The sequence below is a fragment of the Pan troglodytes genome, chromosome 1 (assembly GCF_028858775.2).
Source record: "Pan troglodytes isolate AG18354 chromosome 1, NHGRI_mPanTro3-v2.0_pri, whole genome shotgun sequence".
NCBI lineage: Eukaryota > Metazoa > Chordata > Mammalia > Primates > Hominidae > Pan > Pan troglodytes.
In genome coordinates this window covers 57301460-57327881 of record NC_072398.2, presented here as the reverse complement: position 1 = coordinate 57327881, position 26422 = coordinate 57301460, and positions in this window count along the sequence as shown.

Here is a 26422-nt window from a genome sequence, read left to right as displayed (position 1 = left end):
AGGAGTGAAATTGTCAGAGTGGGACTAATCTAAGAAAATTTCAACTTTTTGTTAAGTGAATCTGGAAAAAATACCCTTTTTTCCTAGTGAAGCAAATATATACATATATATATATGTATGTATATATATAGACAGAGAGAGTTCAACAAAATCCTGTACCTCTAAGCTAGTATGAATTGTGCTATTTTTTCACAAGGGGAAAAGGAAGATATGATCATATTTTCAAAAAATTCAAAAAAAATCATCCCTCCAATTTTCTAAACTATGAAACATCAAAACATATATCAGGATTGATACAAACGTTTCATGGATTGTATTTTAATTATAACATTATTTTGTGTTAGCAATTTTAGGTATCAAATTACAATAAAATTATAAGGTATGTAAAACCTTTAGATTACATATTGTAAGAATATATAAAAATGCCCTTTGGCCAGGTGCGGTGCCTCACGCCTGTAATCCCAGCACTTTGGGAGGCCAAGGCAGGTGGATCACAAGGTCAGGAGCTTGAGACCTTCCTGGCCCACACGGTGAAACCCTGTCTCTACATAAATAAACAATACAAAAAATTAGCCGGGCGTGGTGGCGGGCGCCTGTGGTCCCAGCTGTTTGGGAGGCTGAGGCAGGAGAATGGCATGAACCCAGGAGGCGGAGCTTGCAATGAGCTGAGATCACGCCACTGCACTCCAGCTTGGGTGACAGAGCGAGACTCTGTCTCAAAAAAAAAAAAAAAAAAAAAAATGCCCTTCAACACCTGTCAGAAATAAGCATTTTTCCTCTGAGCTCACACTTCAACAACAATCATCATCAGAAGACTTCTGTGACCAAATGTGTGTGGTTTTGTTTCCACACAAACAATAGAGATGAGCTGAGTGTTCTTTAATTCAATTCAATTCTGATGCTATCTTCCCAGAGATAGCCTTAGATCCTACAGGCTGAGGGCTCAGTCCCCAAAACTGCTTCCACTTCAGGCACCAGTTGTTAAGTCCAGGCTTCCAGAACTTCTGTCTAACCAGCCAAAAGTTGGGGTTCCACAACGCCCTCTTTGAGTTTGATTAATTTGCTAGAGCAGCACACAGAACTTACACAAACACTTATTTACATATACTGGTTTATTATAAAGGCTAATACAAAGGATACAGATGAACAGACACATAGAGCAAGGCACACGAGAAAGTTTGTGGGGCTTCCATGCCCTCCTCAGGTGTGCCACCCTTCAGGAACCTCCACGTGTTCCATTATCTGGAAGATCTTTGAGTCCTGTCCTCTTGTTTTTTTTGTGGAGAAAACTTGATAGGCATGACTGACAACCATGTAGAAATGTGATTGAAAAAAAAAAATGACATGATCTAATGATAATGGACTGAGTGGGAAACCCAGCAAGGCCTGTTTGTATTCTTCTGCCTCTCTGTGCAGCATTCTTTCCTCCAGGGTATGGGGCAGGAACCTCTCTGGAATGAGAGTTGTATGCCCCACAATCAGATTAGAGTTCTGTTTTAGGCAGGTGAAAAGAGAGCAGCAGAAGATCAAATAGAAAGATTCTGTTTTCTGAAGCCTTCTTCTGAGGCCTAAAGTCCCTCAACATTATCATAAGCGCTATGGGAGTTGTAAGCCAGGAACCATGGACAAAAACCTGTGTATGTACATACACACATACACACACAGATAAAAACGTATATATGTACATACATACACACACATACATATATACAAAATATCACATTCACATCACTCCAAATATAAATTATAAAAGCTACACTTATAAGAACCATGAGTTCTTAAATTGTTTCAGGTTTATGAACTTAACATATTTATTTGTTTCTTTTTCATGAATCTGACAGAAATTTTAGCAGGTAGAGTTAGCCTAGTTTGTCTTCTGACTACAACCTTACAGTCAATAAACACATTAGTTGAGTACTAAAAAAATTATCAAAAACTTGGCAGCTTAAAATAGGATGCATTTAATATCTTCCAGTTTTCCTAGGTTAGGAGTTCCAGCAGGAATAACTGGACCCTCTGCTCATAATCTCATGAGGGTGAAATCTATGAGTTGGCCATGCTGCGCCCCTTTCAGGAGCTTGAGGTGCTCTTCTAAACTCAAGTAGTTATCAGCAAAACTCAGCTTCTTACAGACTCCTCATGTCCTAGGAGCTCCCACTCTTTCTTGAAATGTGGGGCTCTTTAAAACATGGCAGATTGCATCTTCAAAGTTTGTGACTTAAAGACCCCCTTTGAAAGAGTCACCTAATTAGTTCAGGGACACTCAGGGTGATCTCCTATTTTATTAACACCAAGTAAATAGATTAATGACCTTAATTACATCTGAAAAATTCCTTCTTGTTTGTCACGTAATGAAATAGAAGCATGGGAGTTAAATCCATCATATTCAATAAGTTACACATATGTTAAAGGAAAATGAATTATATAGGCATTGTATATCATGGAGCAGAAATTTTGGGAGCCATTTAAAATTCTGCCTACCGTACTAATTTTTTTGGGGGAGGAAATATTCATTGGATATTGAGAATGTCCTTTTTTGCTTTAATATATGACTTCAGCTCTGAGAAGAAATTCAGAATGAGCTGAATACGGTGGTGTTAATTAAATTAAATCAAGGATATATATAAGTAAGAGAATTGGTAAGGGCTTTCACATAAAACTTTTAAAACCTCTCTGAGTATAAAAGTGTTCCCTGATCTTCCAAAACACACACACAAAGTTGGATTTTCAAAGTAAACATAGGATGGGCTCTCAAACAATAAAGACTATGAAGGAGGGATGCAAGCAAAACTTTTAAATAATTTATCATTATCAGTGTACATTTAGACTCTTTAAAAATGAATAATAAATGTGTTAATGTGTAATAGTGGTATATAATAAATAATATTATAGCAGATTATCAACACTTGATACATTTACAAGTAGGAGCTAAGCTATGAGGATGCAAAGGCATAAGAATGAAATAATGGACTTTGGGGACTAGGAGGGAAGCGTAGGAGGGGGTGAGGGATAAAAGACTACACATTGGGTACAGTGTACAATCCTCAGGCGACAGATGCACCAAAATCTCAGAAATCACGACTAAAGCATGTGTCCATGTAAATAAACGTCATCTGTTCCACAAATACGATTGAAATAAAAAATTCATAATCAATTTATAATAAATTATTCTTAACAAATATAGAAAATAAAAATAAGTTATATTTTAAACATATCATCTTTTTTATAATGTTTATACAACATAAGTTATTACTATTTTTGGTACTAATATTATACTAGACGATTATAGTCCAATGTTGGTTCATATATTGACTTACAGAAGCTCAAATTCCTTGAACCATTTCAAAGCTTTCCCCAGGCTATTTGTCTTTTACATCCAGGGGTGAAGGCCTGTATCACCCCTTTCTTTTTCCTTAGTCTGGCAAGTATACACAATTTTGTAAGCATAGGCAATGCGCTCCATTCATGCAAATTAGAGTGTGTAACTGTCTTGTACAAGCTTAGCATTAATTTACAATCTAGTTTAATATTGCCCTTAAGATTTGCAGCATAAGGCAATTTTAATAGAATTACCAGAGAAAAACATGTTATGAAGCCCTATGAAAGTCATATTGTCATATTTTTGACCCAGTTAAAATCACAGCATACTGAAAATCTCACACAACTTGTAGTGGTTTGGTAGTCTCTGAGCTTGTGTATAAACTTTTATTGTCTTGTTTTCTGATTTAGATTTCTCCAAATATACATATTTTATGACAAAATAAGTGAATAATAATAACCAAAGTATAATATGTAGCAAAATGCCCTATATTGACTTTGTGCTTATCTTATGATGAATAACCAGTATTAATGATGTGTTTTGTATATACATATTAATGGTGACATAAATAATTTAGTTTTGTTAATCTCTGCTATGAAAGATAAAATATATGAAATTTTAGTATGACAAAATATTAACACTTTAAGACATACAGAGTAGAATTCTCGTTCTAAAAGCAACAACAAATAAGTTGAAGGAGGGTATAGATTCACTGTAAAATATTTTAGCTAATGTTTGTCTAGCATTTAAAGAGTACTTGGCACTGTGATGTTTTACCATTGATGTTTCATTTCTACCTAAAAACTATCCTATGAGGTAGGTATTCTCTAGATTTAGAAGTAATTGTAAGAGGCTAAGTACTTAAATCATGGAAGTAGCAAGAGATAATTGTGAGATGTCAGCCTGTTTTGCTTTGATTCTAAACTATGAGCCATTAATCATCATGTAATGTTGTCACACAATTCTTACATTTTTGGTACTGTATAATGTAAGAATCCCTAAAAAATCTAAAATCACAAAATAACCTTTGGTAAAAGCAGTTTGTGAGAATTTAATTTTTTAAAACTTTTATTTTTTTAGATTTAGATCACATTTCAGGATAATTTTTAAGCATTTTGTATTGTTTCAATCACAATTTTGAAAAAAGTTTTACAGGGTTCTTCCTAGGTATCCTTTAGTATGTAGCATGGCCATGACTAAACTTCTAAAAAGCAAGATATGAAGAAGACCTCTATGGTCACACTCCTCCCTGGGACCTTTTCACTTGTTTTTACCTTTGCCTGAAATGCACCTTTCTCATCTTGCTGTCTCACTTCTTTCAAGTCTGTGCTCAAATATTCCAGTCTTCCCAGACCACTTTGTTTAAAATGCTAACCCACATTAATACTCTTTAACCTTCTCTCCCCCTTTGATTTTTTTCCATAACACATATTAACATCGAATGTAGTACAGTCAGCCCTCCATATCCACAGATGTAGAACCTGAGGATACTAGAGAGCAGACTCTAAGGGACTTAAGCATCCACAGATTTTGCTGTGTTGAAAGGGGTCCTGGAACAAATCTCTGACAGATACCAAGGGACAACTGTATATATTTTGCTTATTTATCGTTTGTTCTGTCTTTATCTACTAGAAAATGATTTACATTGGTGCCAGCATGTTTGTCTCATTTTTTTACTGTTTAATCACAGCAACTGAAACAAAAACTGTAGTATTTAATCAATGTACATTCGTTGAGGAAAAAAAAAACAGAAAAGAACAACACACAAAAGAATTTCTCTCTCATTCTTTATGATTTTTCTATTCATCTCTAAACAATAAGGACACGTTCTAAGAAATGCGTTGTTAGGTGATTTTGTCTTTGTGCAAACATTACAGAGTGTACTTAAACCTAGATGGTATAGCCTACTACACACCTAGGATACATGATATGGCTATCGCTCCTAGGCTACAAACCCATACTAAATACTCTGGGCAATTGTAATGCAGTGGTAAGTATTTGTGTGTTTAAGCATACCCAAACATAGGAAAGGTATAACAAAAATATGCTATAAAAGATATAATGTGTCTGTGTAGGGCACTTACTGTAAATGGAATTTGCAGGCCTGGCAGGTGCTCTGGATGAGTCACTGAGTGGGTGGTGAGTGAATGTGAAAGCCTAAGACATTGTACCCTTATGTAGATTTTATAAATACTGCACACTTAGGATATAGTAGATTTATTTAAAAATTTCTTCAAAAGTAAATTAGCATTAGCTTACTATAACTTTTTTACTTCATAAATTTTTAAAGTTTTTAAAACTTTTTAACTATTTTTCAATAACAATTTAAACACAAATACGTTGTATACCTGTATAAAAATATTTTTTGTTTATATCCTTATGTAATAAGACTTTTTCCTATTTTTGTTCTTTTTATTTTTACTTTTAAAAATGTTATCATGAGCTAAAACACAACCTCACACGTTAGCCTAGGCCTACACAAGGTCAAGATAATCAATATCATTGTATTCCACCTTCAAGTCTTGTTCCAGTAGATCTTCAGGGGCAATAACACCCATGAAACTGTCATCTTCTTTGATAACAATCTATTCTTCTGAGAATAGCTGCCTGAGGCTATTCATAGTTAACTTTAAAAAAAATGCATACAAGGAGCATATTCTAAAATAAGGATAAAAAGCATACAATATTAAATACATAAATCAGTAACATAGTTATTGTCATTATCAAGTACTATCTACTGTACATAATTGTATGTGCTATACTTCTGTACAACTTTCAGCAAGCAAATTTGTTTATACCAGCATCACCACAGATTCATGGGTAATGTGTTGTGCTATGTTGCTATGACAGTTATGATGTCACTAGGTGGTGTAAATTTTTCAGCTCCATTATAATCTTATGGGACCACCATCTTATATGCAGTGTGTCGTTGAACAAAACATTGTTATATTGCTCACAACTGTATATTTATTCATTCATTAAATATTTATTGAACACCTATGCCATGATAAATATATTTTGTTGTACAGGAAAATAGTAATTCAGGAGATACAAAAGCCTTATTTTCTGTAGGTTTACCATCTAGTCAGGGTAAATGGGCAAAAAACCAACCAGCAATTTTTTAAACATATTCCAATGGTAGTAATTATAGTGAAGGAAACCTAAATGGGGTGCTGTGTTAAAGTGTGACTGTGCTATCGGATGCTGTGCTAGCTACACAGCAAGGTTAGAGGCAGCCCCTTTGTTATATAAGTGCTATTTAAACTGAGGCCTCAAAGATGTAAATGAGACAGCAAGGTAAAGATATATGAGAATACTGTTTTCTACTGAGGATAAAGCAAGAACAAAATAGAACAGGACAGAGCAGCACAGTATTTTTTTATTATTATACTTTAAGTTCTAGGGTACATGTGCACAACGTGCAGGTTTGTTACATATGTATACATGTGCCATGCTGGTGTGCTACACCCATTAGCTCGTCATTTACATTAGGTATTTCTCCTAATGCTATCCCTCCCCCCTCCCCCCACCCACGACAGGCCCTGGTGTGTAATGTTTCCCGCCCTGTGTCCAAGTGTTTTCATTGTTCAATTCCCACCTATGAGTGAGAACATGCGGTGTTTGGTTTTCTGTCCTTGTGATAGTTTGCTCAGAATGATGGTTTCCAGCTTTATCCATGTCATTACAAAGGACAGGAACTCATCCTTTCTTATGGCAGAGCAGCACAGTATTTTTAAGAAGCAAAGGAGCTCATTGTGGAAGGACCATGCGACCAAGGGGGACACCGATAAATGAGTTTAGACAGAAAAGTGAAAAAAATTTAACTAGTATTTTTGAAAGATAATGCTGGGTGTTCTGTGGAGAAGGAGTTACAGTGGAGCAAAAGGGAGCCAGGTGGTGACTAGGAAGCAACTGTTTTATTCAAGGCTGTTATGCTCAAGGCTAGTTTTAAGGATTAAGGTAGTAGCAGTGGAAATTAAGAGAAATGCATGTATTTGAGAGACATTGGAAGTAAAGTCCACAGTACTTGCTGATGGATTGTATGGGAATAAAGAAAGGAGGTAAATAAATAATAACCTTCAATTTTTAGGCCTGAGCAACTTCTAAATTTTAATATGCCCCTTAGGGAAAATCAAGAATGATGTTTAGTATACATTATGTTTGAAATACCTATTAAACATCCTAGTGGAGATGTAAAGTGGGCAATTACAGGCATCTGGAAGTGAGATGAATATTGAACTGTACCTGCTGGCAATCTTATTTGTTACTTTATTTCCATGGACTAGATCAGTGCCTTGCACATAGCTGAAGATCGATAAATATGTGTTGAATCGAACACTGTTTCTCCGCCCTCCAATTTTGTATGCAGAAAATCTTATCTCTGTTTGTAATTTCTACTCTTTAAAATATTTATAGATTTCCAATGTTTCCAATTTTTTTTTAACTGTTGGTAATAAAGTGATTAAAATCCAAATCCTTAGTTTTCTCAATTTTTTGAAATGACTGACAACTACATTGTTCTGAACATGTGACAAAATAATGCTAATCCAGCCTAAACTCCTCTTGTTTGAAAGCACATCATTTGCAAGCTCTGAAATTATGTTAATTAATGCTAGCTTTAAACCTTTAAAAATCAAAGACCATACCTTCTTTGAGTTTCCTTTCAAGACAAGTATTTGTTTTTCTCTTAGATGTTTTTTTCTCAGTGCTTTTACTCTTTTAAATATAATAAAAGTTTAGTATAAATAACAAAAACACAGCACAAAACTTCTATTCTGCTTCAGGGTCTAAAATCCAATTATATTTTATTGTGAGAGTTGGAATAAAGTAAAAGAAAAAAAGTAGGAAACACCAATACATCTTATAAGTAAAGTGAAGCAATTTCCCTGGAGACAAGAATAGCACATATCTTCTAACCTCATCTATCTTAGTATTCAGAGCACTGCAAACTGGAGAGACTTTAAATAAAACCAATAGGCATTTTCATTTCTTAACATATTATTGAACCTAACTGGACTTCATCAAATATTGTGAGATGCATAATATTACTTCCTACCCCCCTTCAGATTAGGTACTTATTCATTGAAAATTGTCAAATAAACAAATAATATCTCTGTCAAAGAGCTATTTATCAGCTTCTGATATCATGGGCCTTGCATTTTTAGATTTGCAGATGTTTTGAGAAGGGCTTTCTAACTTACTTATCATCATATCATCCTATGGTCAGAACATAAAAAAAAGTAAGACAAAATCAGAGGAAACTGGAGAAACAGAACTGTCATTATGAACCTATGTACACATATTGGGTGTTTTCTATGATACATTGTTGCTTGAAATAATATACTGTTTTATTGGAATATTTTAAGACCGGTGTGGATATTAACTTTTTTTAGAGGTTGTAACTGGTTAGCAAAGTGGCAAAGGCAGCTCTGTTATATTAAATTATTCGCTTTTACTATTTTGATCAAACAGGCTGATCTGACATTGTTTATTATATTATACAAGTGAATTCCCATTTGAATTTACAATGAGAAAAAAAGAAAACTAACAAGTTCCTAGAATGTAAGCCAAAAAAATCACAAAACTATATAATTAGGAAAAAATGTGATAGACATATTGGAAGACAAAAGTAAATTAAAAACATGTCAATTAGACTGCACAAAATTATTCAATCACTGTGTTTCTGTTTTGCTATATTCAAACAAAATTATCAGCTAGAGTTAATAGTAAATATTGAAATGTGTTTCAAAAATCAATCATTGTTATTTATTTCTTCTCTTTCTTACTGTTCACCTCCACCTCCATCCCTGTACTCTGGTGTGCAGATGCCCTGCCTTCAAAGAATGTCTTTCTTCTCCCTGACTATCCCAATTCTTCCTATCCTTATGTCAAGCAGAAGTCCAGTTATCTCTATGAAGCTTTCTATTTCTCATTGACGTTTCCTTCCTCAATAAGTATAGCACCTTGCTCTCTTTATACATTTTCAAAAAAAAAAAAAAAAAACCTGGAATGAGAAGAGGCCTTAAAAGTTATTTAACTTATCATTAACATATATTCATTGTCCTTTGTAATATCATTAATAAACATCCTACATGGATAATCATGACGTGGACCACAATACATAAGGGATTTCCTTTATTTGACAGTTACTAAGTTGGTTTTTTAAATTTGTTTTCTTTTTTCACTTTACTGAATCAAACTCTACTTCCTAGGTCCTAACTACTTAACTGCTTATCTCTTCACTCTTCACTATATGACACTAGATTACAAATTGCTAAATAGGAGGAATGGCAGGATAATTTAATCTGAATAATGCCTTGCAAAATGGGGTAAACAAGCATTTACCAACTTGTGTTTTGAAGTACAGATTCCAGTTTTTGCTCAATGCTCTAGGTGCTGTCTGAGCAGCACATGTAAGAACAACTTGCTTTGTGATGAATACCATACATTTACTTATATGGACAACAATTATGCTAGTCAGTTTGGCAGACTCATCACACCACTGTTAAATTGTACTGAGCATATACTTAGGTAAAATCTTATCATCTTGCAAATATGTTGTGATATTTAGTCATGAATCTATTAATTTGAGTCGTTTTAGCCTGGAGTCAATGTTTCTTTCTCCTTTACATAGGGTCTCATACAGGTTGAATGTATCTTATCCAAAATGCTTGGAAACAGAACCATTTTGTATTTTTTTAAAGTTTGAAATATTTGCATATACATAATGAGATAGTTTGGGAATGCGACCCAAGACTAAACATGAAATTCATTTTTTTTTATAAACTCATAGCCTAATGGTAATTTTAAATAATGTTTTAAATAATTTTGTGCATGAAACAAAGTTTTGAGTGCGACCTATCACATGAGGTCAGGTGTGGAATTTTTCATTTGTGGCATCATGTCAATACTCAAAACATTTCAGATTTTAGAGCATTTTAGATGTCATATTAGGGATACTCAATCTGTATATGGCAGAAACTCCATACTTACATGGGATTAATGAGTTTAGAATAAAGAAATTTATCAAAATATAATTTGTTTATCTTAGGAGTTAATGAAAGTTTAAAAAACTTGGGCTTTCTCGTATTTTTTATTTACTATATGTATCCTAAACTTTAAAAGTGAAATCAAAAATGTAGAAAAGTAAAACAAATGTAATCTTATGTGTACGCAGTATGTATATATAAGGAATATATAAAACATTACCAACAAAAATCTTTCAATAAAAAAAATCCCAGCCACAGAGAAATATCGCTAGGGCCTTAAAATATAAAAAATATAGAAAATTAAATATGTGAAAACTCAGATATTATTCAAGGGGAACTTATAAAAGTGGGTTTCCGATGAAGATACAGATTAATAAGCTTTGAAGAGGAAGCTAAGAAACATAAAGTTCTACAAATTGTGGGGTCACGCAAACCAGTCAGGTACTCATCAACAACAAATCTTTCCCCAACTTCAAAAACTTCCAGATTGTACTCTATTTAGAAAATTGCATATAATCCTTAAAGTTTTTAATTCTTTAGCTTGTATTTCCTCAGTTGATATTTTTGTTTTAGTCTTTCTTTATGCCTAAGTGCTGTTTTCATTTATCAATTTTCTATTTAATACTTAATTGAACAGAACTGCATTTTCTACCATTCAGATGATCTCAAAAGTTGACTTGACCTTCTGAAGTGTTGGTTATGTCTTCAAATAATTTCATTAGCATTTCAATCTTTATTTTCAACCTATTGTTTTAAATAAATGAATAATTACTAAGCAATTTAACAACTTACAGATAGAGATTTTCTACCAGAATTACACATTACTAAACTACATATGTTGGAAATAGCAGTTCAGTTACACAGGCACCCAACTCTATTATCATCCTGTCGTTACCCCAGAGAGGTCAAGAGTGACTGTCAAATACCTTGCAAAAATCCAGATGAGTGGTATACAAAGAATTTGCTGATTTACCAGTGTAATATCCCTACAGAAAATGTTTATAGCATTTTAAGGAATGCTCATGGAATGGATGAATAAGATTCCTATTCTTTCTGGGACTAGAGACAACTTCTAAATTTCTTTAGGGAGTGAGATATTGATGGGTCCCATTGAGGCACAATGGGACTAAATGCAACAAGAACAAATGGAATTCAGACATACTTGGCTCTTTTGTCCCTATGGAACAGGAATGTTGGCCTTCAGAGTTCATCACAGAATAATTCCCATCAGGAATTGTGGTGATATGGAGGTTTATTCTACCCTAGCTTGATTAAAAGTATTGCCAGGGATATTCACTATATAAAATACTGATGCTTCATGTCAAGCTTATCCAACCTGCAAATTGCAAGCTGCATGCGGCCCAGGACAGCTTTGAATGTGGCCCAAAACAAACTCGTAAACTTTCTTAAAACATTATGAAAAATTTTTGCATTTTTTAATTTTTTAAGCTCGTCAGCTATCATTAGTGTTAATGTATTTTATGTGTGGCCGAAGACAATTCTTCTTCCAGTGTGACCCAGGAAAGCCAACAGATTGGATACCCTTTCTTTAAGGTCCCCAAACCCATCTGAAACTTGCAAGGACCTCTGGATAGTACACATCACTTAGATTCACATTATATACAATATGTTTTTCATGGCCACACTCCTAAAATTTATCAGGAAAGTAGTATTCAAGGGAGGCTCATAGAGAAATGCAAGAATAGGCATGGAAGCAAAATCATTTGTATGGGGATTTCTCATTCATTTTATTCAAATGTGTATGTCATTGTACACTTAAAAATTAAGTGTACAGAAGTGTTTCAGATATTGTTGCTAAAAAGAAAAAAGATTTATGGTGACAGTTTGAGGGTTATAGCATCTTTATTTTATTTCTCTATTATCTTTATTTTATTTCAATTATGATACATTAATACTAAACATTCAGTTCCCCATCAACTTTTAAAGTCCATTTGTAGAATTTCATCTGGGTATCTTAATTATCTTTGTGAACTTACTAGAGAAATGATGTCTTCTGCTTCTGAAAAAAAATAAACTTACACGTATAATTTATCACACTAGACAGATACTTTGCAGTTGTTTTCTTAAGACAATAAGTTACTAAATATAATTTTCTTAGAATTTTTTTCTTCTTTAGGAAAGTATAAAGCACAATAATATACGTGTTTTGTTTTTGCAGGGATAAGAGATGACTGTAAGTAAACAAAAAGCTTTGGGGAAAAATTAACTCCAAATTAATGCTGGTTTGTGACGCTGCAGTTCATAAATCAGCACTGAGAGCAAATCTTTCTCTCCAGAGTATTCACCCTTGGGAGTGACCTGTGGAAAGAGCACTTGAATCATTGTCTTTCAGTATAAAACTTCTTTGAAAATGTTTACTACCTAAATTACTGGACATTAATTAAAAAGAATAATTTAGTAGTAGGTTAGTGTCATATTCTAAATAGATCAATGAAATCTAATTCCTAGTCCTACAAAGTTTAAGCATGTAAGAAGCCACCATCAATCAACAAATTAGAAGTTTTGAAATCTCTACTTCCAATTCACTATAACTTAATTGACATGACTCTGAAATTGTGAAGTTGCATAATAAATATTGAGTCTGTGAGCAAAATTTTAGAAGAGTAACAAAGTAAACAGTTACAAATAAGTCAGTTGAGGTCAGTTCCAAATGTTTCAAAGATCTTACAGTTTGTGTTAAACTTTTTTCCTTCCTTCTCGCTTTTCTTTCTTCTTACCTTCCTTCTTTCCTCCTTCCTTCCTCTCTCTCCTTCTGTTTTTGGGTGAATGTCATCATGTCATTGGCATCAATTTAAATTGTGTGTGTATGTTTATAAATACCTACAATAGTTTTAAAACCTAGACATAGCCTCTTGCGTATTCACTTAGAATTATGTGACAAATTTAACCTCTACCATAAAACAAAAAAGTTATATTTAAATCAATAAAAAGGTAAAATAATGTTCTCAGAAATAATACTGCAATAGTTTTAAGCACTATAAACATTTTAACATAAATGACTGTGAAATCATTCTGAAATTGAAAGGCCCATAAGGACTGCAACTTGTAGGCAAGTCCTAGGCCCAGAGACAGTAAACTTGATATGGCACATGCCATACTGAGACAAAAGTTGGGGAGGCTAAGGAAGTGCTAGCACCACCCATCCCCTAACCTCAGGCTGCATAGCTCACTGCTCCAAAAGAGACCCCTTCCTTCCACTTGAGGAGGGGAGAGAGAAGAGTGGGGAAGGCTTTTTCTTGCATCTTGGTTATCAGCTTAGCTGCAGCAGAATTGGCCACTGGTGATATTCATGAGGCTCCCATGCTAGGCCCTAGGTCTCAGATAACATTTCTAGATACACCCTGGGATAGAAAGAAACCCACTGCTTTGAATGAAAAGACATGGTCCTGGAAGCATTCATCACCTACTATCTGAAGAGCCCTTGGGCCCTGAATAACCAGCTGTAATACCCAGTACTATGTCAAGGGCCTTAGGTGAGCCTCTGAGACTTGCTGGCTTCAGGTGAGACTCAGCACATTATCAACTGTGGTAGCTATGGAGCAAAACTCCTTCTGCTTTCTGCTTGAGAACAATAGAAGGAATAGTAAAGAGGACTTTGTCTTGCACCTTAGATACCAGCAGGGCCACAGGAAGATAAAGCACCAAGTGGGCCCTTGGGGTCCCCAGTTTCAGAACTTGACTCCTGGATGGCATTTCTTGACCTGCAGTGGAACAGAGGGGATCCCACTGCCGTGAAGGGTGAATCTAAGGTCAGGCAGCTATCACCACAAGCTGACTTCAGAGACCTTGGGCCTTAAGGGAATATCAATAGTAGTTTGGCAGTTCTCCTCATGGCCTGGGGTGGATTAGGTGAGGCTTCTCTTCCTTTGGAAAGGGGAGAGAAAAGTGGGAAGAACTCCATCTTGTGGATTGAGTGCCAGCTCAGCCACAGTACAAGAGAACACCTGCTAGACTTCAAAGGTTGTTGACTGTAGTCCCTGATTCTCAGATGGTACCTCTGGACTCACCCAAGACCTGGGGGACCTCACCACCTTGAAGGGAAGGACACAGGCCTGCCTGGCTTTGCCATCAGCTGATAGAGCCCCAGGGCCTTGAGAAAACATAGGCAGTAGCCAGGGAGTTTTGACATCAGGCCTTGGGCAAGACCCAATGCTGTGCTGGATTCACAGTGTAGTCATAGTGGTGGTAGCCACAGGGTGCTTGTGTCACTCCACCCACATCATTAGTTCACCCAGAACAGAGAGAGAGAGAGAGAGACTATGTTTGTTTGGGAGAAAATAAGGGAAGAAAACAAGAGTCTCTGCTTGGTAATCCAGAGAATTTTCTTGGATCTTGTGCAAGACCATCAAGGTGGTGCCTCTATGACTCTACAAGAATTGTAGACATACTGGTCCTAGGGTGCCCCCTAAAGCAGATAGAGCTTAGATCACAATATCAACTTCTATGAAATATCTGAAAAAACTTCACAAGAAGGATGAGTACAAATACGCACAGACAGCAAAGACAAGAAACACCAAACTCTTCAATGCCCAGACACTGAAGAACATAAACTGGCATCACCACCAGCCAAGAAAATATGACCTCAACAAATGAACTAAATAAGGCACCAGGGACCAATACTGGAGAAACAGAGATGTGTAACCTTTCAAATAGAAAATTCAAAATAGCTGTGTTGAGAAAACTGAACAAAATTCAAGAAAACACAGCTAAGAAATTCAGAATTGTATCAGATAAATTTAACAAAGAGACTGAAATAATTAAAAACAATCTAGCAGAAATTTTGAAGCTAAAATGCAATTGGCATAATAAAAAATACATCAGAGTTCTTAAGTATCAGAATGGATTAAACTGAAGAAATAACTAGTGAGCTTGAAGACACGTTATTTCTTGTCTTCAGTTAGAGGAGACAAAAGAAAAAAAACACAGGATCTAGAAAATAGCTTCAAAAGGGCAAATCTAGGAGGTATTGGTGTTAAAGAGGAGGTGGAGAAAGAGATAGGGGTAGAAAGTTTATTTAAAGGAATAATAGCAGAGAACAAACCTAGAGAAATATATTAATATTCAAGTAGAAGAAAGTTACAGAACACTAAGTAGAATTAACCCAAAGGTGACTACCTCAAGGCATTTAAATTCAAATAGCCAAAAGTCAAGGATAAAGAAATGACCCTAAAAGCAGCAACAGAAAAGAAACAAATAACATACAATGGAGCTCCAATACATCTAGCAACAGACATTTCAGTGGAAATCTTACAGGCCAGGAGAGAGTGGCATGACATATTTGAAGTGCTGGACGAAAAAATATTTCATGCTAGAGTAAAATATCCAGTGAACATATTCTTCAAAGATGAAGGAGAAATAAATATATTCCCAGACAAACAAAAGCTGAGGGCTTTTATCAACATCAGACCCATCCTACAACAAATGCTAAAAGGAGTACTTCAATCAGAAAGAAAAGAACACTAATGAGCAATAAATAATCATCTGAAGATACAAAAGCACACAGAAAAACACAGAATAGTTTAACACTGCAACTGTGGTGTGTAAAATACTCTTATCCTAAGTAGCAAAATGAAATGATGAACCAATCAAAAATAATAACTATAATACAACAACTTTTCAAGACACAGTACAATAAGATATAAATACAAGCAACCAAAAGTTTAAAAGCAGTGGCATGAAGTTAAAGCTTAGAGTTTTTATTAGTTTTCTTTTTGATTGTTTGTTGGTTTATGTGAACAGTGTTAACTCATTATCTGGTTATAAACTAATGAGTTATAAGAGAGTATATGGAAGCTTCATGGTAATCTCAAATGAAAAAACGTACAATAAATACACACACACACACACACACAAAGCAAGAAACTAAATTAAACCCCAGAGAAAATCACCGTTACTAGAGGAAGACTAGAAGAAAAAAAAGGAAGAGAAGACCACAAAACAACCAAAAAAACAAATAAAATGTCAGGAGTGAGTTCTTACTTATCAATAATAACATTGAATGTAAATGAACTGAACTCTGCAATCAAAAAACAAACTGGCTGAAATGAAAGAAAGAACAAGACCCATTGATCTGCTGCCTACAAGAAACATACTTCCCCTATAAAGACACACATAGAAGGAAAATTAAGGGTTGGAAAAGATATTCCATGCCAATGGAAACCAAGGAACAGCTACAGTCATCACACTTATATCGGAAAAAAATAGATTTCAAGATGAAAACTATAAGAAGACACCAAGAAGGTAACTATATAATGATAAAGGGTCAATTCAGCAAGAGGATATGGCAATTTTAAATATATATGCACCAAACATTGGAACCCCCAGATGTTTAAAGGAGAGACAGACCCCCAAGACAATAATAGTTGAAGACTTCAGCACTTCAGTTTCAGCATTGGATAGATCTTCCAGACAGAAGAGCAATGAAGAAATAGACTTAATCTACATGATAGATGAAATGGATCTTGTAGATATTTACAGAACACTTCATCTAATGGCAGCAGAATACACATAATTTTTCTCAGCCCATAGATCATTCTCAAGGATAGACCATACATTGTATCACAAAATAACTCTTAAAGCATTCAAAAAATTGAAATAATATCAAGCATCTCCTCTGACCACAATGAAATTAAACTAGAAAGAAATAGTAAAGAAATGTGTAACCTATGTGAAGACATGGAAATTAAACAATATGCTTCTGAATGACCAGTGGGGCAATTAAGAAATTTAAAAGGAAGTTGAAACATTTATTGAAACAAATAATAATGGAAACACAAGATACCAAAACCTATGGGATCCAGCAAAAGTAGTACTAAGAGAGAATTTTACAGCTATGTGTGCCTACATCACGTTAAAAAAAGGGGAAAAAATCAAAAGAAGAATCTAATAGTGCAACTTAAAGAATTAGAAAAGCAAGAAAAAAAAATCCAAAATTTGTAAAAGAGAAGAAGTAATAAAGATTAGAACAGAAATAAATGAAATGGAAATGAATATTTAAAAATACAAATTATCACTGAAATAAATAGTTGGCTTTTTGAAAAGTTAAACAAAATTGACATATCTTTAGCTAGACTAAGGAAAAAAGAGAGAAAATCTAAATAAATAAAATTAGAAATCAAAAGAGACATTACAATTGATACTTCAGAAATTGAAAGGATCATTAGTGACTACTACAAGCAATTATATGCCAATAAATTGGAAAATCGAGAAGAAATGTTCAACTTTCCAGACACATAAAACCTACCAAGAGTGAATCAGAAAGAAATCCAAAAACTCAACAGACCAATAAGAAGTAGTAAGATTGAAGCTGTAATAAACAGTTTCCCAGTAAAGAAAAGAAGCCCAGTACTCAATGGCTTCACTGCTAAATTCCATCAAACATTTAAAAAAGAACTAATATCAATCTTGCTCAAACTATTCCAAAAAATAGAGAAGGATGGAATACTTCCAAACTCATTCTACAAGGCCAGTATTACCCTGATACTGAAACAAGACAAAGACACACCATAAAAATATATATATACCAATATATCTGATGAATATTGATGCAAAAATCCTGAGCAAAATATAGTGTACAAATAGTAGCAAACCAAATTCAACAACACATTGAAGAGATCATTCATCTGACCAAGGGGGATTTACCCCAGAGATGCAAGGTTGTTCAACATATGCAAATTGATTAATGTGATACATTATATCTACAAATGAAGGATAAAGATCATATAATCATTTCAATTGATCCTGAAAAAGCATTTGACAAAGCTCAACATCCTTTTGGATAAAAACCCTCAAAAAACTGGGGAGAGGAAGGACATACTTCAATATAATAAAAACTGTATATGACAGACCCATAGCCACTGTCATACTGAATGGGGAAAAACTGAAAGCCTTTCCTCTAAGATAAAGAACATGACAAGGTTGCCCACCTTCACCATTGTTATTCAACATAGTACTGGAATTATTAGCTAGAGCAGCCAGACAAGAGAAAGAAGTAAAAAAACATACCAATTGAAAAGAAAGAAGTCAAATTATTCTTGTTTTCAGATAATATAATCTTCTCAAAAATGGTAAAAAGACTGCACAGAAAACTATTAGAGCTGATAAACAAATTCGGTAAACTTAAAGGATACCAAATCAACATACAAATTTCAGTAGCATTTCTATATTCCAACAGTGAACAATGTGAAAGGCACATCTTACATGGCAGCAGGCAAGACAGAATGAGAGCCAAGTGAAAGGGGAAACACCAATAAAACCATCAGATCTCATGAGACATATTCACTACTGTGAAAACTGTATGGGAAAATTTGCCCCCATGATTCGATTATCTTTCACCAGGTCCCTCCCACAATAAGTGGGAATTATGGGAGCTACAATTCAAGATGAGATTTGGGTGAGGACACAGCCAAACCATATCACTATCCTAAGCAAAAAAAAAAGCAAAATTGGAGGAATCAGGTTACCTGGCTTCAAATTATAATACAGAGCTGTAGTAACCAAAGCAGCATAGTACAGGCATAAAAACAGATACATAGATGAATGGAACAGAATAAAGGACCCAGAAACAAATCCACGCACCTACAGTAAACTCATTTTAGACAAACGTGCCAAGAACATAGTCTGAGAAAACGACAGACTCTTCAATAAATAATCTGAGAAGCCTGGGTATCCACATACAGAAGCAGGAAACTAGACACCCTATCTCTCACCATATACAAAAATCAAATCAAAATGAATTAAAGATTTAAATCTAAGACCTCAAACTGTGAAACTACTACAAGAAAAAATTGCTGACACTTCAGGAAATTGGTCTGGGCAAAAATTTATTGAGCAATACCTCACGAGCACAGGCAACCAAAACAAAAATAGACAAATGGGATCACATCCAGTTCAAAAGCTACTGTACAGCAACGTATACAATAAGCAAAGTGAAGAGACAACCCACAGATTGAGATAAAATATTTTCAAACTACCTCTCTGACAAGGGATTCATAACTAGAATATATAAGAAGCTCAAACAACTCCACAGGAAAAAAAAAAACCTAATGATCCCATTTTTAAAATGGGCTAAAGATTTGAATGACATTTCTCAAAAGAAGACACGCAAATGGCAAACAGGCATATGAACAGGTGCTTGACATTGCTGATCATCAGAGAAATGCAAATCAAAACTACAATGAAATATCATCTCACCCCTGTTGAAATTGCTTATATCCAAAAGGCAAGCAGTAACAAAGGTCAATTCCATATCTCTGCTATTGTGAACAGTTCTACTGTAAACACATGACTGCAGGTATATTTTTGATGTAATGATTTATTTTTCTTTGGGTACATATCCAGTAGAGGAATGGCAATCAAATAGTAGTTATGTTTTTAGTTCTTGGAGAAATCTATATACTCTGTTCCACAAGGTCGTAGTAATTTGCATTCCTATCAACGATGTATAAGGATTTTCTCAGCATCTTTGCTGACATCTGCTATTTTTTACTTGTTAATAATAGCCATTCTGACTAGTGTTATATAATATCTCATTGTGGTTTTAAATTTGTGTTTCTCTGGTGATTAGTGATGAACATTTTTCATATGCTTGCTAGCCATTTGAATGTCTTCTTTTGAATGTATCTTTTTATGTCTCTTTCTCATTTTTTAATGAGATGCTTAGTTTTTCTTTTATTTAATTGCATTGAGTTCCTTGTAAATTCTAGACATGTGTCTCCTGCAGGTTGCATAAATCCTGTGATAGAACTGCACTTGGTCTGAGGGTGTGGAGGAATCATGTTACTGCAGACTTCAGTAGAGGAGGTCTAAGGAGGCAGTAAACCAGATGGATTATTATACTTTAAAGTGGATATTACCATATATTTTTCTACCATACATTTTTCACCCTTAAGAAACTGACATTCTCCATAGATTATAAGTGTGTACAGAGCCAACATCATTCTGTACCTTCAAGTTTCTGATGTTAAGCTGTGGAGAAAGGGAAGTAGTTCTTAAAGAGATGCCAGTCTCCATTCAAACGGTTTCTGAGAAACTCACGTGGTATATTTTCCACCTATACTTTGGTTTGTTGATTTTGTACTTGAATCTGGAAATTGGATTGAACATGGAGAAATAAAGAAAAAAAAGGGACTAAGAGGCATTGAAAATACACACTCTCAATGTACACATATAAGTTGGAGCTACAGGAACATTAAATTGCACTGCCTGCTTGCTGCAAGCTCACATCAATTGTTTCCCACAATGATTATTAATTATCTGCTAATGTAAAGTTATTTTGAAGTAACTGAGGTTAAGGCAGAGAAATATTTATCCTAATATTATTTAGCATATGCCTTAAAGATAATTTTTACATAGGTTCTAATTTTTATCATAAAAATAATAATTAGTAATACTATAATAGACATATAAACAAGATGAAATAGGAGTGCAGAAGGGAGGAATTGAACAAACTCCATATCTATGTTGGTCTTTTACTTATTATAAAGAAAGAATCGTATTTTATTATTGCTGATAGAGAAAGCAAGTTATACAAAAAAAAAAAAAACAAACAGCTAGCACTGTCAATATTATAGTCACAAGAAGGTAACAATTTAAATAAATCATGTTTGGCCAGGCGCGGTGGCTCATGCCTGTAATCCCAGCACTTTGGGAGGCCGAGGTGGGAGGATCATGAGGTCAGGAGATCGAGACCATCCTGGCTAACATGGGGAAACCCCGTCTGTACTAAAAATACAAAAAACTAGCCAGGCATGGTGGCGGGCGCCTGTAGTCCCAGCTACTCTGGAGGCTGAGGCAGGAGAATGGTGTGAACCCGGGAGGCAGAGCTTGCAGTGAGCCAAGATTGCGCCTGGGCGACAGAGCGAGACTACGTCTCAAAAATAAATAAATAAATAAAATAAAATAAAAATAAATAAATAAATAAATAAATCATGGTTAGCTTGGTTATCTGTATTGCACAGATTAATAATAGGAATACAACTTTGAAAGTATTTTGAGACCCTACAGCTTCCATGCCCTTTTAAAATGAGAGAATTGGAAAGAGAAAATATTAGAAAAGAAAATGTGAAAAACTGTTTTAAGCAATGCTAAAATGCAATTCTTAGACTCATAAAGCTCAAATTATCCCTAGCAGGGCAGAACAACACCATTAAAAAACTAGGATAAAAACTTCTATGACATCATAATGAAATTTTCCAACAATAAAAGGGAAGAGAAAATTATAAAATTATCTCGAGGAAAAATGGAGGAGGGCTAAATATTCTAACAATACATTATCTATCTCAACAATGAAAAGCCAAATAAATTAGAGACATTTTCAATGTGCTGAAAAAAATAACTGTGAATCTAGAATTAAATTATTAGTGAAAATATCTTTTAAGAATGACAGGGAAATAATGACACTTTTATGAAAGAAATCCAAAGTGAACAATTTTATTACCAGCAGATTATACCAAAAGAAAATTATAAAGAATACACTAAGTTGAAAGGAATTGAACTGATATGGTAAACTAAATAAAGATTAAAGAATTTAAAAAGTAGTAAATATGGGACAAATATCCATTGATCTTAACTATAGAGAGTAATAATAATAATGCCTTTGGGTGTTAAAATGAGATAGAGCTGAAATACATGATAATAATAAAATAATTTGGAACATAGAGTGTGGAGTTAAAGTGCGTAGAGCCATTTTATATTCTAGAGAAGGATGTAAGTAGAGTGATTAACGCTGGGTTCTAGTAAATTATATCTCTTTAATTTTATAGATTTTTATAATTTTATAATTTCACACCCATGTTTCTTTTTGCTGTTGCTGTTGTTAGTGTTTTTACTTTAAATCTCTGCCTGAGGTTTTCATTGGCCAAACAATCCTTCTCACTTATCAATGACAAATGGAACAGTCAATAAATAAACCAGTTATCTTGTCTTTTGAGTGACAAAACTTAGAGGCATTTTCTTTTTAACAGCATTTCCAAAAGGTCTGGAGCATAACGGAGTTCTGGTTATCCTCAGTAGCGGTATGCACAGTAGTAGTACCTCACCTATGTTGACTTTCTTCTCTTCCTGTGTCACGTCTTTGTTATCCTACTGGTTTTCCTGTATTGCTTCCCACATAAACTACTAACAATTTCTACTCTCTAGAAATGATTTTGGGAGAAGTCATCCTATGGCAAATTTAACCAAGAAGAGGAAAAACTAAAATTTAAAAAAATTTGGATAATAATATGGTAGATTTTACTCAAATATGAAAAAATTTCAAAAGCCAAAGAAGCAGTGTATGACCTTAAAGCATTTAGCAAACCTAATATTTGAACATAATTTAGATCACATGTTTACATTTTGAAGACATTTGGATGTTACCAATAATCTTTAAAACTGTTTTTATCTTTCAAAGATCAAAGTATGTGAACTAAAAGACATTACAGCTTCATTTTCCTTAAAAATATTTGATGTAAGTACTTATTATCTTTAAGCCAATCAACTAGAGCTCTTTTTTATATAAACATCACAAACATAACACATATATATCTACACAGACAGACAAAAGATTCAGTAGTTTTAAGGTTTTTCATCTGCCAATCTCCTAAGTGGATTATTGGTCTCAGGTTGGAACACTTCAAGAAACAGAGCTAGAAAAATATGCAGTTTCTAGGGTCTAAAAACCAAATATGTCTGGAAGACAAAAACAGATTTCAAGGATCTTTCGCTTTTAATTCCTGGGGTTCCATGAGGAAAACAGAGGAGTTTATTTTTCCCAAATGGGGTCTGTAGTGCCTCTTCTGTTTTTCCCAAGGAGTCCTAGGCTATCAGAAGTTATCTTAGGGCCTTTCATGCATGCATTAATAGTTGCAAGACAAAAATGGAGAAAAATAATTCAGTCAACTGAGAAGAAAAATATTTCTCCAGCAAAACAAGATCCAAGAAGAGAAAAGACATAGAGACCTTTTAAATATATTATAGCCTGGATATCCGCTTTTAATTAAGCTGACTTTCAACCATAGCACTCTTTAAAAAAATCCTCTTAAATCCCTAATTACCGGAGTTTAGCCACACCAGGTGGCCAATATTTCTGGCTTTTGAACTTTACCAAAAATAACCTCACAGGTAAAACTAGCAAGCCTCGACTATGGTTATGACTTAACCGTGAGTGTATGAGGTATTTTTAAAGATGTGGTAACCAGTTTTCACAAAATCTAGAATCTTTAAAGGTAGCTTAGAGAAAGGAAGATTTAAGAGAGGAAACTAGAAGTCATTTATGGAGGGGAAGAGAATCAGCAAATTGTAAAAGTCACACAGATACTAACCAGAAATACTCATTCCCTGAGCCAGGATGGAACCCGGGCTGCCATTGTCAAATGGTAGAGACCAAAAGAAAGTACTGCCACGTGGTTACAAGGTCAAGCTTTGAAGGACATAAAACAAGATGGAGACCTCATCCAGTTTTTTTGTTTGTTTGTTTTTGTTTTTGTTTTTCAGAGACCTGTAGCAAAGTTTGTTATTGACCAGTTTATGAGGCTGGCTTGAACAGCAGGCTTATGGGGTCCTAGGCCTGTGTTCTATCCTAAGGTATTTCTTCTTATGACAGAACCATAGAAAAAGACACACAAAGCACACCAGATTGGCTACAGCTTAGGAAGACTAGCCTCACAAATCCTCTGTCCATGAATCAAAACTTTACAGAGAATATAAACTGATTTTTACCATTCCTACAACCACTTTTCACAGAGAGAGAGAGAGAGAGAGACAGACGCCAAAAGACAGACTGGTTAAAAGAAAACAAAAAACAAAAAAAAACTTTTACCCTTTTACCCTTTTGCTGCCATGTCAGGTTTCTGGTTTCCCTTTTGACCCTGGGGTTCTTTAAAGGGGAAGTGGATAAAGAGGATATTTGCATACTGTAAAAGTTGTCCTTCCTAAAGAGATTTGCTCAGTTAGATCAGTAATTTCTTCCCAGGACTTTTTTTTTTTTTTTTTTTTAAGTCAAGCAGTTTCAAGTTTGCGGAAATTGAACTTTTCCCAGAGAGTAGTGTCCTGTGGTACAGAGATGCAATTATCCATCCGTGAAGAGAAGATAGAGGAGAAAACAGAAAAAAAATAAGACTTTTTTTTTTAAAGGAGTCCCAGTGATTCAGGATGCATTCAAGAAAAGTAGAGACTGAAGGTGGTTGGTTACCCATCTGCAAAGAGGGTAAAAAGGCATCCCTTAGTTATTTTCTCTTTCCAGTGAATACCCAGGGTGTGTGAGGGAGAGAAAGAAAAGGCATCCCCTTTCTTCTGCCTTTATATCCCTAAGTTCTGGCAACCTCAGCAGGGGCCATACATGGGTGCCAATGCAGGTTTCACCCATGTTAACAGGGAGGCCTAAGGGGTAGGAATTATCTGCACTCACCTATGCTCTGGTATATACCCCCTGCTGTCAGTAACCTTATTTATGCCATGGACACAGGCATAACCTCCACCCATGAAATGACGGAAGGGGGGCCCTAATCGGCAAGAATTAGTCATGCTCACCTGTGCTGTACCCCTTGACTTCCATTGTTGTCTGCCTCTGGATCCCTCAGATCCAGTTTTCCTTATTAGGGATAAAGCCCTAGAAGCTTGGGATTGAGTTTGGGACAAAGAGGTGTCTCAGCAGGGTGCATAGACTCATTAAATTAAGTCCCAGGTGGCCCTCCTTATCATAAGCCAAATGCTAAGTTGAAGCTGTGGAACTGGGATCTCCTCAAAAAAGGGAGAGGAAAGGGAGTCCCATGAATTGGCGTCCTGGCCTAGTAAGAGGCCTTCCAAAATGAAAAAAAATACCCCTCCCATAGAAAAGCTCCCTGTATTCACAGGGCTGTACTAACACCTGACATGGTGGAGAAAAGAAAAAAAACAGCTTAAGAGCAGGGGATGGAGAGGGGCCTGGGCGAAAAAGCCTCTTACTCTATGTAAATGGGTTCCTTCAACAATAACAACAACAAATAACTTTTATTTGCTGCCTCCTTTCTGCTTCTAACACATGGAAATTGCATCGTTCTTAATTGCATATCTGATGGCTGGGCCAAATGCTCATTCTACCCAGTAATATTGCTGTAGTTTGCAACAACACCCCCAATATTGTAAAAGAACAGATAGGTGCCATCATGACCATGAAAGAAAGAAGGAAGATGCCACATTTGCTCATCATTTCTTATATCCTGGACAAGCCCCCAGAAAATAACAGGATTTTTCTTGGCCACATTGCCAACTGGAGATCTCTGTGGCTGGTAATGCCCCCTACCCCTGTCAGAGCCTTGCTTGGCCCTAGGCCTGCTGCTGGAGGTGCCCCACCCACTCGGCCAGCCTGAGCTATAGCTCAGGAAGCTGAGCTATAGCGCATCCAGGAAGAATGAGGATACGGTGACAATTCAAAGGGTGAAAAGGGGTGGAGAAGAATTTTATTGAGCCACAGAACAGGTCTCAGCAGAGAGGGGATGTGGGGGTTGCTCTCCCACTCCCACAGTCAGGTGATTTATTTCCCAGTGTGGCTGAGTTCGGGGCTTTTATTGGCTCAGAATAAAGGAGTGAGGCTGATTGGTTTGTGAGTATGCAAAAAAGATTAAAGCAAAGACACCACTCAAAGTGTAGAAAAACATTTAGGGAAGGGTAGGTATGTGTAAAATAGATGAAGGATGGGGATCAGTCAGAGGAGAGTATGCCAAACAGGGAGGCAGGTTTTCAATCTGGTCCATGCATTGTACTTGTAGCTTGGCTTTCAGGCTTTAAACTGTCTTCCACTTAGAGGTGGGGTTTCACTGGGGACCTGCCGTTATCTGCCTAGGCATTTGACTTCCTCCTGGCACTATCAATATTAGCAAAACAAATCCAGCAAAATATAAAAGTGTAATACTATATAACCAACTGGGGATAATGTCAAGAATGTAGTGTAACAATCAAACATCAATCAATATTTATCAGTTAATGGAATTGAATAAAGGAGAAAATTATGATTATTTTAAGAAGCAGAAAAAAGATAAAATGTTAAAATTCAATATTCATAATCATTTATGAGGAAAAATGAAAATAAAATTGTAAGAAAATTTGCTATAAAAGGGAACTTTCTTAATTTTAATGA